The sequence below is a fragment of the Tenrec ecaudatus genome, chromosome 10, assembly GCF_050624435.1.
Source record: "Tenrec ecaudatus isolate mTenEca1 chromosome 10, mTenEca1.hap1, whole genome shotgun sequence".
NCBI lineage: Eukaryota > Metazoa > Chordata > Mammalia > Afrosoricida > Tenrecidae > Tenrec > Tenrec ecaudatus.
In genome coordinates, this window is record NC_134539.1 from 115,532,805 (window position 1) to 115,547,651 (window position 14,847).

Here is a 14,847-nt window from a genome sequence, read left to right on the forward strand (position 1 = left end):
TGAGATAGCTCCATAAGCAGGTGCATTGATGTGGTGGCAAAGCCAGTCCCCTGGCTGCCATTAATCAGGCCTTTTTTGTTACATGCAATCTTTTCAGAACCTCTAAACAGAAAGCTTGTTTAACAGCCCGACTTGTTGGAAAGAACTCCAGATGCATTAAGAGTCAACATTTTCGTCTGTTGGGAAGTTGACGGACGTCCAGAACGAGGTTTGTCATCAATCAACATTTCACCTTTTTTGAAATGAGAAAACCACTCGTACACGAGTTTTTCCCATAGCGCTGTCCTTGTAAAGGTGTGTTCAACATCACAACAGTTTCTGCGGCATCTTTCCCGAGCAGGAAACAAAATTTCACAGCTGCATGCTGTTCTCTGAAATCAACCATCACAAAAATCGAGGTTCCAGCGAAATGTTTTCATGAAAAAATTCACTGTGACCAGAGAGAACCTTCCCAGGTGCTTACAGGTGCACAAACTCAGAGCGAGTTGCTTGATGCTCTCCTAGCGGAAAAATGCGTACTATGAAAGCTCTGCTCTGCCCAGCACAGTTCTGGTTTTGGGGGGAGTACCCCCTTGTATATCCATTCCTACACCCTAGACGACTAGCTTCTTTCACTTAGCCATATGCCTCCTGGGTTCTTCCGGGTCACTTCATGGCTTGCCGGCTCAGTTCTTTTTCTGACGTGCCTTGTTGTTTTTTCCCCACTTTTAAAATGAGGAAATTGTGTAACTGTGGAAATTCAAGCATATGTCACAAGCATCCTTGAGCACCTTCTAGGCACCAAGGCCCGGGGATAGGCAGGGATGAGAGCGCAAGGTCCTGCCTGCTGCCATAGAGCTAGAGGCCCTTTGGGGATGCAGTCCCACACCTGGGTGGTACAAGGGTGCTCAGAGAGGGGGAAGTGCAGACTTCTGTGAGAACGTGTGGCAATTATAGAGTTCACCCTCACAGCAGGGGGCGGGGAGCCACCTTCCTCTTCAGAAAGTGACATGACACCTTAGAACTGCTTAGAAGTGAAGCAACGAGAAGGAGAAGAGAAAAACATTCTAAGGTCGAGGGAAGAGCACTGTCCCAAGGTCCAGTGATGGGAAGGACTGTCGCGCATTTGAGGAACTGAAAGAAATCCTGAGTGGCTGACCTGTTGCCCAAACAGATGGCGGTGCGCTGCCCTGTGTGTCTCTCTGTCCTACTGATGTGTGGAAACCCCACTGAGTGTTGTCTCTGCATTCGTGGAGACCCATAGAGTTGGAATGTCTTTTAAGAGGTCCCCTACAGCTGATTGGATTTTCCTTTGGGTCCCCAATCAGAGGACCAATACCAACAATGTGGTATCGCCACTGCGGCCATCGAGTCAATAGTGACCCTGTAGGACAGAGTAGAAATGCTCCTTAGAGTTTTCGAGACTCTAAGTCAGCGGTTCTCAACCTGTGGGTGGTGACCCCTTTGGGGGGGGGTCAAACGACCCTTTCACAGGGGTCACCAGATTCATAACAGTAGCAAAGCGATAGTGATGAAGTGGCAAAGAAAATAATGTTATGGTTGGGGGTCCCTGCCACATGAGGAACTGTCTAAAAGAGTCGTGGTGTGAGGAAGGTGGAAAACCACTGCTCTAGAGTCATTGGGGAAACACCTTCATTTCTCTCCCCAGAGCAACTGTCGGTCCACACAGCTGACTTTGGAGTCCACAGCTCAGTACTTAACCCACAGTTCCAGCATGACACAGGCTTGTCCGTCCCTGTTTTTGTCACGGCTGGTGTTTTCATAGTCACTGATTTTGTCAAATTTTCCAAAAGCAAAGGGAGTGCAACAGGGCAGCAAAGGGAGCAAAATAGCCAAGTCCCCGAGGGATCCTGAAAATAGACTTCTGACTCAGGACAGGGCTCGGCACCTCATCAGATTTGATCGGAAAAAATACGTAAGGGTCAATAGACAGACCTAGAACTAGCTATTGGGTTTTTAATTTGTTTTTCTTTTGCCCTATGTCTATCTGTATAAGATAGGCAGGACGAGCAATCCTGAGAAAAGAATGGGACTGGTGGTTCCAGGAGGGCATGAGAAAGGAGGGGGTGAAATCTAAATTTGATGGTGAGGAGGGCGTATAATGCCAGGTGGGGCTTGATCAAGTGCGATGTATTCTAGAAGAATTCCTGAGCCGAATAGAGGGAGAGCATGATCGTTGGATAGGATGAGGTGAAAGGAAACAGAGGAAAGAGGTAGGAGGAAAAAGCTATTTATAGAGGTATAGCTATAGGTATGTATATATGTAAATATATTAATTTATAATAAAAGGGATAGAGGTCAATGTACATATATTTATATGTTAAGTATTAAGATAGTCGGTGGATTTTGGGCTTCTATTCAAGGCCTGTCTTAACACAAGAACACTTTGTTCTAATAACCCGGCACTCTTTGATACTCATCTTCCTGACACAATCCCTGAAGACAAAGTGGGTGCATCAGCAAATGTGAAGAAAGCGGATGGAGCCTGGCTATCAAAATATGTAGCATCTGGGGTCTTAAAGGCTTGAAGGTAAACATGCAGCCACCTAGCAGGGTAGCAACAAAGTCCACATGGAAGAAGCACACCAGCCTGTGTGATCACGAGGTGTCCACAGGAGCAGCTATCAGGTATTATAAGATTCAAAACAAAAAATTTTATCCATGTGAAAGATGGGGGTTGGAGATAATTGGACATCCCCCCACAGAGGGGTTACAAGGAAGGGGGCAGTACAGCACCGACAAAGCACATCTTTCCTCTAGCTCCCTGCCTCTCCCATGACCCAGTTCTACCTTACAGATCTGGCTACACCGGAGTGCACACATTGGTACAGATAAGAGCTCTTGACACATGGAATTCAGGACAGATAAAACCCTCAGGAACAGTAGTGGGAGCAGCGATATCATGACGGTAGGGGGATGGTGGTAGGGCTGGGGTAGAGGAAGGGGGAGAAAGGAAGACGTCATCACAAGTTTGGATGTATAGCGTCCCCCCCAGGGGCGAATAACAGATTCTGGTGAAGGGAGACAGCGGACAGTGTAAGCCACAAAATAACAATAATAATATGTAATTAAGGGTTCATTTGGATGGGAGGGTGGAGGAGGGAGAGGAAAAACAGAGGAGCTGATACCAAGGGCTCAAGTAGATTGTTTTGGAAATGATGGCAACATATGTACAAGTGTGCGTAATACGATTGGCTGATGGATTGCTATACGATTTGTAAGAGACCCCCAATGGAACGATTTAGAAAACAACAATTTCCAGCATTGTAACTAATACTGTAATTCAATAAGGACTAGTATTCATATGATCTAACGAATATTACATTTGAGCAATTTTCCATGGTAAATATATATGTATTCTATCACTTAGAATTGATCATAAACATTGCTAAGGATTCTGTGGGGAGCCCTGCTGGCGGTGAAGAGCGAGTTGGGCGGCTAACTGTAAAGACAGCGGTTCAAAGCCACCACCTGCTCCGTGGGAGAAAGATGAGGCTTTCCCTTCCCATAAAAAGGCACGGTCTTGGGAACCCACAGGGCCGTTCTACCCTGTCCTACAGGGTCGCTGCGAGTCAGCACTGACTTGATGGCAGTGAGTTTTAAGGGTTTGGGGTTTGTTCTGATACTGGAGGAGGTTGGGGGGGGGGGTTTACTCCACAGCACTAAATCTCTGGGCGCTCTCTCACCAACAGTGGCATTTTGAAAGCGCTTCCCCGCTAAAGAGCAGCGGTCGGTCGTTCTTATCCCTTCACCGGGTGCATTCTTCTCCCTTTCACCCAGGCCCAGAGTTCGGTCCTCCACGGGACAGCGCTGGGCGGGGGCGACACGGGGCAATGAGGAAGCCCCGCTACGGCGCCGCGGAAGAGGGACCTGGCGGTCTTCCAATGACACGTCACACAGCCCGACAGCCCCAAGGAGCCGCGTCCCTGGATACCAGCACGCACTGGCGGTCCGCATCCACGCAGAGGCGACTCTCCGCTTCTTTCCATCAAGAATGGCGGGGCGGGTTGCAGAGGGAGGGCTCGAGGCGGCCAGGAGGAGGGGAGGGGAAGGTGGAAGGAGGAGCTGGAGGGGGAGGAGCCGAGAGAGGCCGGGCCTTAGCTGGACGCTGAATTCGGAGCCCCGGACCCCCGCGCGGCGACCACCACGGCCGCACACCGGCGTGCGGCTGAGCAAGGACGGCCTGCTGCGTGGTCCTCCGGGGCTCCTGCCGCCAGCCCAGCCCGAGCGCACCCCGAAGCAGCCCCGGCGGCGCGGGGCCCGGCGGACCCCACGGCCTGGAGCGCGCGAGCTGGAGCGGCCGGGGGCTAGGCCGCGGGTCCCCCGCCCCGGCCCGCTCGGCGCCCCGCTCTCCGGTTCTCGCCAACCTGCCCGCGCAGCCTGCCCGCTACCCCTCCTGCCTCCCGCCTGTGTCCCGGGTTGGGCTCCCCAATCCTTTGTTTGTTCTAGAAATGGAATCTTCCGCGAAGGTTTGGAAAGTTAGGGCCCCCCTAGCCGCTCTGCAAGGCGGCCTGTTGCCACTTCTTTTCAACCTCCCGAGGCCTTTTTGTGTTACTATGTTTCGTTTTTAATTAATCGTTTTATTGGGGGCTCTTACAGCTCTAAAGAATCCATCCATCCATCCATTGTATCAAGCACATTTGTACATGTTGCCATCACCATTTTCAAAACATTTCTTTCTACTCGAGCCCTTTAATATCAGCTCCTCCCCCCCCCCCCCGCTTTCTCCCCCAACCTCACACGCTCTTCAATCCCTGATCGATTATATAAAATTAATTTCGCATCTTACACTCCAGCGGTCTTTTTAAACGGAGCTAAGGGCACGCTGTACAACCAAGGGTTCCCTGTTTGTCTTTATTGTAAACGTGGGATTATCCCGTGGGTCCTTCAAACCCTTTGCAAACTTAGCTCTTGGTGACCGAATACGCTGGCTTTTCCAAAGTGACACAGGTTGTCTTTGGCTGGTAGCACAAAGGATGGGGTACAAAAGCATCATCCTCCCATTCTCCGCACTCTTCAGATTCAGGACATGTCCTTTGTGATGGAAAAAGGAACGCACTTATTTTAAAAATGGATTTTGAGTTAGCTTAGGTGTTGGTAGAAGGGTACCACCACTCGGCATTCCAGGACCCAGGCTATTTAATATCGTGGCTTGGGAATGTAAGAGCAGCGATGGCCGTGGCCCATCCCCTCCCTCTAAAATAACCCGGTTATGGTTCCCAAACACTAATCAAGAGAACATCTGAGCTTTGTTGTTTAAAAACACTCTCCAAGCTCTCTGCTGTACTCATCATCAATTGGACAGGGTGGAATTGCTCCTGTGGGTTTCCAAGAGTGTAACTCTTTTTTAAAAAAATCATTTTATTGGGGGCACCTACAACTCTTATCACAATCCATACATCCATCCATTGTGTGTCAAGCACATTTGTATATGAGTTGCCCTCATCATTCTCAAAGCATTTGCTTTCTACTTGAGCCCTTGGTATCAGCTCCTCATTTTTCCCCTCCCTCAGCACTCGCCCCTCCCTAATGAACCTTTGATCATTTATAAATTATTATTATTTTGTCATACCTTACACTGTTCGACTTCTCCCTTCACCCACTCCTCTGTTGTCTGTCCCCCGGGGGGGGGGTGTTATATGTAGATCCTTGCAATCAGTTCTGCTTTTCTACCCCACCTTTCCTCCACCCTCCCAGTATCACCACTCTCACTACTGAAGGGTTCATCTGTCCTGGATTCCCTGTGTTTCCAGTTCCTATCTGTACCAGTGTACATCCTCTGGTCTAGCCGGATTTGTAAGGTAGAATTGGGATCATGATAGTCAGTGTGGGGAGAGAGGGCGGTGACGAAGGGAGGAAGCATTTAAAAACTAGAGGAAAGTTGTGTTTCAACATTACTACACTGCACCCTGACTGGCTAGTCTCCTCCCCACAACCCTTCTGTAAGGGGATGTCCAGTTTCCTACAGGTGGGCTTTGGGTCCCCTATCTGCACTCCCCCTCATTCACAATATGATTTGTTGTTCTTTGATGCCTGATACCTGATCCCTTCAACACCTGGTGATTATACAGGCTGGTGTGCTTCTTCCATGTGAGCTTTGTTGCTTCTGAGCTAGATGGCCGCTTGTTTACCTTCAAGCCTTTAAGACCCCAGATGCTATATCTTCTGATAGCCGGGCACCATCAGCTTTCTTCACCACATTTGCTTATGGAAGACTGTGACTCTTTATGGGAGCAGCACGCCTCATCTTTCCCCTGCTGAATAGCTGGTGTTTTCAAACTGGGGACCTTGCAGTTAGCAGCGCAACCACGGCCACCAGGGCTCCTCTTGGTTGGTGTCCTTTCTTTAGTGCTGGGAGCTGGTCCGGCGTCATGCTCTCTTTGCGCTTTTAAAAACAGCAACACAGAAGAGAATGGCAGAAGTTGGTCAGGAGCTGGCAGAGCAGTTTGTGGACATCACCAGGAAGCTTCAGAGTGAACAATCTGGGGCATGGTTGGAGAGGAGAGGATTGCGAGGGGGCTGAACAAGGAATACGTTCCAACTGGGACAACTTGGAGAGGTTTGGAGTTGAACGAGACATGACAAACACCTCAATCTTTTGCCATCCTGTTGACTACACCAAAGGGATCCCTGGTGGAATAGTGGTTACGTGTTCAGCTGTGGTCCTCATGGTCAGCAGTTCGAAACCACCACCGGCTCCTCTGGAGAAAAACTGGGCTTTCTACTCCAGTAAACAGTTACAGTCTCAGAAACCCACAGGGGGTCGCTATGATTCCATCTTATCACTCCACCTAACCAGCTTTCTTTAAGGTCACCAGTGACCTCCAGGCAAATCCTGCAGACTGACATCCTAACTTTTATTTTGAGCCTAAATTTACTCCCGAGCTGTAAGTTTGTGCTTCTTCAGTTTCTCCTGGGAGATATTTTCCTTCTGTGCAACCTTCTCTTCTGGTTTAGGAACAGTTTGTTCCTTTTCAATCAGGATCATGTCAGTGTGGCAGGGGAGCTCAGGGATGGGTTGATCCGACCATGAGCTCTGTCAGTCCCGCGACGCGTCTTGGGGCTTTGTTCACCTGGATGTGCTAGGTGACCAGAGAATCCACATGGAAACCCTTCAGTTCAGCATGACTCTCGGCATGAGTAAGCATGTGCAGCAACCATTCAGCCCTCTTTTGGGACCACCGACCCTGGTCCCACCCCAGTTTGGCCTGGGCACACCTACCAACTCCGCCACTGTAGCGTCGGAAGGGCACACACTGCTTCTGCAGAGAGAGGTGGCTTTCTGGATGTGCATGCCCTGGGTGTCCTGGGAAGTTTCCCGGGTGCTCTTAAAGTGGACCCGGAGATTCGACCCTCTTGATTTGCAGGATTTTGTGGGGTTTTCTGGGACAAGTGAGTAGCGAGTCATGTTGGCAGATCAGCTCAGGCCGCTCCAGGAAGAGCAATATCCTAGTTCTTCCCTTCACTGGCCTCTCAGCCACCGTGGAGGCATTTGATCACACCTTCCTTCCTTCCTTCCAGAAGCATTCTCGCCCTTTCGCTTTCAGGAGGCAAGTTTCTCAGTGGCCTCCTGCCGCACCTGCTTCTGCTCAGTCTACTTTGTAACAGTTAAAATCTGCTCTGCTCAACAATTAAATACTGGAATTCGTCAAGGCTCATTTGTAACTTCCCTTTTCTTTCCCTGATTTTATTCCTTTTTTTTAATTAGGGGCTCATACAACTCTTATCACAGTCCATACATACATCAATTGTGTACAACACATTTGTACATTCATTGCCCTCATCATTCTCAAAACATTTGCTCTCCACTTAAGCCCCTGGCATCAGGTCCTCATTTTTCCCTCTCCCTCCCGGCTCCCCCCTCCCTCAAAAACCCTTGATAATTTATAAATTATTATTTTGATTTTAATTCCTATTACACACTTCCATCCCGGACCCTACTCCAAGCTCTAGGCTGGTACCTCCCTCCTCATCTTTTCCTTTTGGGCATCTCAAAGGCACATTGCTCTGGACATGTCCCAGCTCCTACTCTCAGCCCCTCTCAGCATCTGGCCTCATTAGAAAGCTTGGAGCTTTTCTTGTCATGCCCCCTCTCCCTTGTCCCCAGTACACAGCCTATTATAGTTCTGTGAGCAGCCTAAACTACTCTTGTGTCTGTAATACTGCTCCTGAGCTCCTTTGAAACTTCTCTAAAGAAGCCTTGAATCATTTCTTGGCTGGATTATTACTGCCGCCTCTGAAATGCTCCCTTCTTTTGTTCTCAGGACCATCATAGCGATCCTCTCAAATGAGCTAAGCATGCTACTCGTCTGCCAAAAACGCTCCAGTGATGTCTTTTTGCTGAGGATTAAGACCCAAATTCCCATAGGGCTAACAAAGCCCTGTCAGAGCCATCTCTTTCCGCCTCTCTCTCTCGTCCTGCCCTGGCCATTCAGTGTGTCTGGTTTCCTCCCGCCATGGAAATGCTTGACAGGCTGCTCTTCCTTTACCCTGTCACCTGGGTGGCATTTGCTCATCCTGCAAATTCAGATGGGTTGTCACTTCCTCAGGGGAGGCGTGACTGATTTCTGTGAACAAGTTCAATCCCTCCACTAGAGGCTCTTGTAATTCTAGGCACCTTTGGGCTATTGCTTTTATCACAGTTGCAACTTTATAATGATGTGGTCATAATTTATGAATATCTGTCCCCACTCCCTGCCGGGATCGAGGGACCTTGGCTGCTTTTGTTCACCACTGTACCCCCAGGCCCTGGCACACGGCAAGTGCTCGACAAATACATATTGAATGAACACATAATAAATAGGCCTTGAGTGCATACATACATAATAAAGGGGTCTTCGGTTAGACATGACTTTGTTAGACCTCAACATGTTAGGACCTTGGGCAGTCATTTCATCTTCCTGAGTCTCAGGTTTTTAGCTGTAAAACAGTAATATGAGCCCCAAATAAAATGATTTTAAAAAAACCACCCAACAACAACCAGGAATAAGATGTATGGCTTGCTGCCTCACTGGTTTGTGGTGAGCATTTAAAAAGATCTTGTGAGGGAAAAACCCTGTAAAGCCATGGGGGTGGGGTGGGGTAATATAGAGTATCATTATGGCAACTTGTAATCACCATGAGCCTCCATTTCTTGTTTTATATAATGGGGATAATAAAACCTACCTTGTCAGGATGGTATGCAAATTAGAGATACACAATACATGTAGACATAAACAAATTAGAGATAAACAGCCCGTGGAAAGCACTCAGTAAGTGGTACCTTGTCCTAATAGCACGAGGCTTTGGTGGTAGACGTTTGACTCTTCCTTGTCGGAGACCTGGGTTTGATTCTCGGTCAATGTAGTCCCTGTACAGTCACACCCGTCTTTCAGTGGAGACCTGCATGTGGCTATGATATTGAACAGGTTTCCGCAGAGCTTCCAGACGAAGACAACTAGGAAGAAAAACATGGTGATCCAGTTTGCTTTTTAAATTAAAAAATATATTACTATTGGCGGCAATATGCAAAACCAAACATACATAAATTTCTACATGAACAGTTCAGTGACATTAATGATCTGCTTCTGAAATCCACCAAAGAAATCTCTCTGGCTCACAGTGATGCAGCTGACCCTAGGAAAGGTGCAGGATCGTGGTGGAGGAGTCACCATGAGGAAGGTAACCATACAGTATACAATAGCTAATATTCACACCACCACTGTTACTGGTGAAACGGATGGGAAATGGAATAAGCGAAGTCAAAGACCTTGGTGAGTGGGTGAGAGACTATGTTGACAAAGAACAGGATGTGAGGTTGGAAAAAAACAGGGAGTCTTTAGTGGAGGCCCTGGAAACAGATGCTTATGGTGACTCTAAAAGGTGGCATGATACCCCATGACCTTGAGACCAGAAGAATTAGATGGTGCCTGGTTACCACTGGTGACCACTCTGAAAGGGGTTATAATAGGAGGTCCTGAACCTAGCAGAAGAATAATAGAGACCCAGACTCAAGAGCAAAGAAGAGCAGGTTTGCTGGTCTGATAGGGACTGGTAGAACCTCCAAGGCTCCTACATACTCTTCAAGCCTGGAACTGAGCTCTCCCTGGGGCTCCACTTTCAGCCAAGCTAGACAGGCCTGGTAGTTACATAATCAGGTGTCCATTTGGGACTTAAGAGGATTAAGAGTGAAGGGCTGGAGCCTAGTCTGTCGATCATTGTATAGCCAATGAGACCTCTGTGTGGACATGGCCTTCCCCCCGGGGGATTCTGGGAATTCCTGTATTTCCTCTTTGGAGTGGGGAGATACGTCTCTCTCTCTGCTCACTTCCTGGGAGTCATTGCAGCTGACAAAACACATGGAACCACCTAGTGCCCTGAGCTGGGGAAGCCATGTGGAGACCCCTGCCAACACTGAGATGCTTACACTACCACTGGATCCAAAGACTTTCGACCCACTGGCATATGATCATCCTGCATTCGGCATCATTACATGTGTTTCGTGATCTGAAAAGGACTTTATAGATTGGTATCAGACATATGGACTCACATTGGACTTAATGACTTGATCTGGACTGGGCTGGGATGTTTTCTCAAGCTCTTTCTTATACACATATGTGTGGTTGAAAGGGGTGCCAGCCCCCCACTACTAATCATGGGTTCAATAGGCACAATTGTATGGTTATTATATATAAAATTTTAGTAAAGTCAAAGAGAGCATGAGATAGAGGAGAGAGTCAAATAATGGAGTCAGACACATTTCATGGTAGCATGCTCACCTTCTTGATGGCATGATCTTACCAGCCAGGTCCGTGCACAGCGTGGGCGGGGTGGAGATCCACCGGCAGGAGGCTCCAGGACCCCGTTTATTGCTAACCCAAGGTTATATCTACTTAGGGGGATTGTGATTACAGGTAACCACACGTCACAGGAAGGGGCAGTACAATAGACATAAGTGTAACAGGAAGGGGATGAGCTAGGGGTGTGCCCATAGGAAGGGGAGGGACTAGGGGTATACAAGTGACAAGATGGGCGGACCCTAGATTCATGATGGCGGCCTAACCTGGTCACCCTTGGGTGGGCTTGACCTCTCAGGGGTCTCCTACAAGGAAACAGACAACTACTATCCTTATCAGAAGGGAGTGGGCCCTACTTGTTGTGGGATAAACAGTGGTGACTGCTTGCTCTAGATGGCTGATAACCATTAGGGAGAAAGACCCCTGATCTACTTCTGATGACCTCCAAGTGTACAGTCATTCACAAGCAGCTAAGTTTGGCATATATTTGGGGGAGACAACTTGGGAGAAATCCTTCTGTTTCCCACACATATGAGTGGCTCTAGTCTACCCAGACTCACACAACGGGCCTATTAGGTGAACAGTAACACCGGGGAGGCAGCGTGTGTTCCAACAACTGCCCATACTTGCTCCTACTCGCTGCCACTGCCAGTTGTGTCTGATTCATTGTGACCCTAGCAGCCCCACTCCTGCCCACTATGCCACCAAGACTCCTCAACCAACCATCGGGGTTCAACTGGGGCAGGAGGAGGAGAGGAGGACAAGTGGAGGAGCAACGAGGGCAGATACACGGTGGGGTTTGCAGTCAATGTCACAAAACAAGCAGGATATGAATTGGTGTGTGGAAGCCAATTTGCTGTGCTTGTTCACTTAACTCACACTTCCAATGCCGTGGCTTTTAATCATTGTATTGGGGCTCATACAACTCTTATCACAATCCATGCATACATCAATTGTATAAAGCACATTTGGACATTCGTTACCCTCATCATTCTCAAAAAATTTGGTCTCCATGTAAGCCCCTGGCATCAGCTCCTCATTCCCCCCTTCCCTTTCTGCTCCCCCCTCCCCCATGAACTCTTTATAATTTATAAATTATTATTTTGTCATATCTTACACTGTCCGATGTCTCCCTTCACCCACTTTTTTTGTTGTCCGTCCCCGAGGGAGGAGGTTATATGTAGGTCCCTGTAATCAGTTCTCTACTCCACCCTTCCTCCACCCTCCCAGTATCACCACTGACACCACTGGCCCTGAAGGGTTCATCTGTCCTGGATTCCCTGTGTTTCCAATTCCTATCTGTGCCAGTGCACAACCTCTGGTCTAGCCAGATTTCTAAGGTAGAATTGGGATCATGATAGTTGCGGGGGTGGGGGAGGGCGGGGAAGGAGGAAGCATTTAGGAACTAGAGGAAAGTTGTATGTTTCATTGTTGCTACACTTCACCCTGACAGGCTCATCTCCTCCCTGAGACCCTTCTGTAAGGGGATGTCCAGTTACCTACAGATAGGCTTTGGGTACCCACTCCACACTGCCCCTCATTCACAATGATATGTTTTTTTGTTCTTTGATGCCTGATACCTCATCCCTTCGACACCTCATGATCACACAGGCTGGTGTGCTTCTTGCATGTGGACTTTGTTGCTTCCCAGCTAGAATGCTCATTGTTTGCCTTCAAGCCTTTAAGACCCCAGATGCCATATCTTTTGATAGCCAGGAGCCATCAGAGTTCTTCACCACATTTGCTCGTGCACCCATTTGCCTTCAGTGATTGTGTCGAGAAGGTGAGCATCATGGAATGCCAGTTAAATAGAACAAAGTATTCTTGCATTGAGGAAGTACTTGAGTGGAGGCCCAATCTTCATCTGCTATCTTAATGCACATAAATCTATTTACCCATCATATATATATATATATTTACATATGTACATGCCTTTATTTAGGCCTCTATAAATGCCCTTTGCCTCCTAGCTCTTTCCTCTATTTTCTTTTACTTTCCTCTTGTCCCACTATCATGTTCAGCCTTCATTTGGGTTTCAGTAATTCCTCTAGGTTACATTCACCTTGATCATTCAGGCCACCTATGCCCTCCTCACCACTGATTTGGGTCACTTGTGTTCCCTTGCCCCTGGGTTTGTTAACACCACTTCCTTTCCCTCCCCCTCCCCCTCCCCCATGTCCCCCTGAACTGTGGGTCCCATTGTTTTCTCCTCCAGATTGTTCATCCAGCCTATCTTATTTAGACAGACCTGCAGAGATAATAACAAGCACAAAAACAAGACAGAGCAAAACCAAGCAACAAAGGAAAACAAAACAATAACAACAACAAAAAGCCAATGACAATAAAACAAAACAAAACCATAACACAACAACAAAGAAAAGCTTGTAGTTAGTTCAAGGACTGCTTGTTGGCCTTTAGGAGTATTTTCTGGTTGAGTCTGATGGGGTGCCATGCCATGGCCCCAAAGTCCATTTTTGGTATTCTCTGGGGACTTCATTGCTCTGCTCCCCTTGCTGTTCTGTTGCACCCCCTTAGTGTTTGCCTCGGTGTGGTGGGATCAGATCAGGCGCAATTCCCACAGTCTCCAGTGTTGTTCTCTGTAGGGCTATGGGTCAGCGAGGGATGTCGAGTCTCCAAGTGGGGCCAGCCTTGTGGTCTTAGAATAGGCTTTTTCTTGTGCATTGGACCTTCCCTTGGTTTCTCCAAGGCAAGTGATTAATCCAGGACACATTACAAGAAAACTTCATGTGGAAAAAGACTCTTGTAGAACAAATGCAGGATGAGTTGATTTTATCTAGGGAGGACTCATTATGGAACCGGGAGAACACCACAAAGTGTATCAGGGGTGTGTTCTTTGGGACAGGCACCCCAAGGCTCACTACATTATTCTTGTGTTGTTGAAAACCAGGTAGGGGTGGGTGATGAGTTTTTGGACATCTTCTGAGATATGATGTATTAATAATGCTTAATAGAAAGAAAGTGAAGATGTGGGCTCATTTTCTAACATCTCATAAATCCAGAACCCAGATATAATTTGGCTCACTTATTGCCCATCTAAGGAACCCTGGTGACACAGTTGGGTAAGAGCTGGACTGGTAAACTCAAGGTCGGTGGTTCAAACCCCGTAGCCACTCCACAGAGAAAGATGAAGCTGTCTGTTCGTCTAAAGATTGACAGCTCTGGAAACACTATGTAGGGTCGACTCCCTGGCTATGGACTTGGCTTCTCTATTGCTCATCTGTGTAATCTTTCTGAGAAGATTCAGAAACAAGACACTTTTTTACTAGTAAATGTTTTCATGAACAAAGCACATTGCAAATAAACCAAAAAAGCCAAACCTATTGCTATAGAGTTCATTCTGATTCGTGACAACCCATGTGCTGCTGAACAGAACTATGCCTTTGAGCTTTCTTAGCTGTACTCTTTAGGGAGACAGATTGCCAGGCCTTTATTCCGTGGCACTCTTTTTCTGGAGCAGAAAGGCTCACCTTTTTCCCTTGGAAGAGCTGGTGGTTTTGAACTGCTGATCTTGCAGTAAGTAGCCCAACCCATAACCATTATGCCACCTCCGTTCCTTTACCTTTTGGCTAGTACCAAAAACACCCATTGCCATCAAGTCAAGTCTGACTCCTAGCAGCCCTCCATTGGGTTTCCAAAGCTATAAATCTTCATGGGAGCAGATAGCCTCAACATTCTCCTGCAGAGCATCTCGTGGGTTTGAACTGCTCACCATGTAGTTTATAGCAGCCCAGTGCTCACCCAATGGTGCCGTGTGCATGCCTGTTCTGGTTAGCTGAGGACACATAGCTTTTGCCACCCTGGAGCTCCATGCTGTACACAGTTCTGGATACATTCTATTAAAATATAATTTCTGGAGAAGGTGCTAACAATAAACAGTAACAATAGAAAGCAACCTTCTGCCTTGATTTTGTCCCTTCTGTGTTGCTCCCTAAGGAGCCCCGGTGGGGCAGTGGTTACATGCTGGGCTTCAATGCTCATGGTCGGCAGTTGGAGACCACCAGCAGCTTTTTGGGAGAAAGACGGGTTTCTACTCTCATGAAGAGCCACAGGC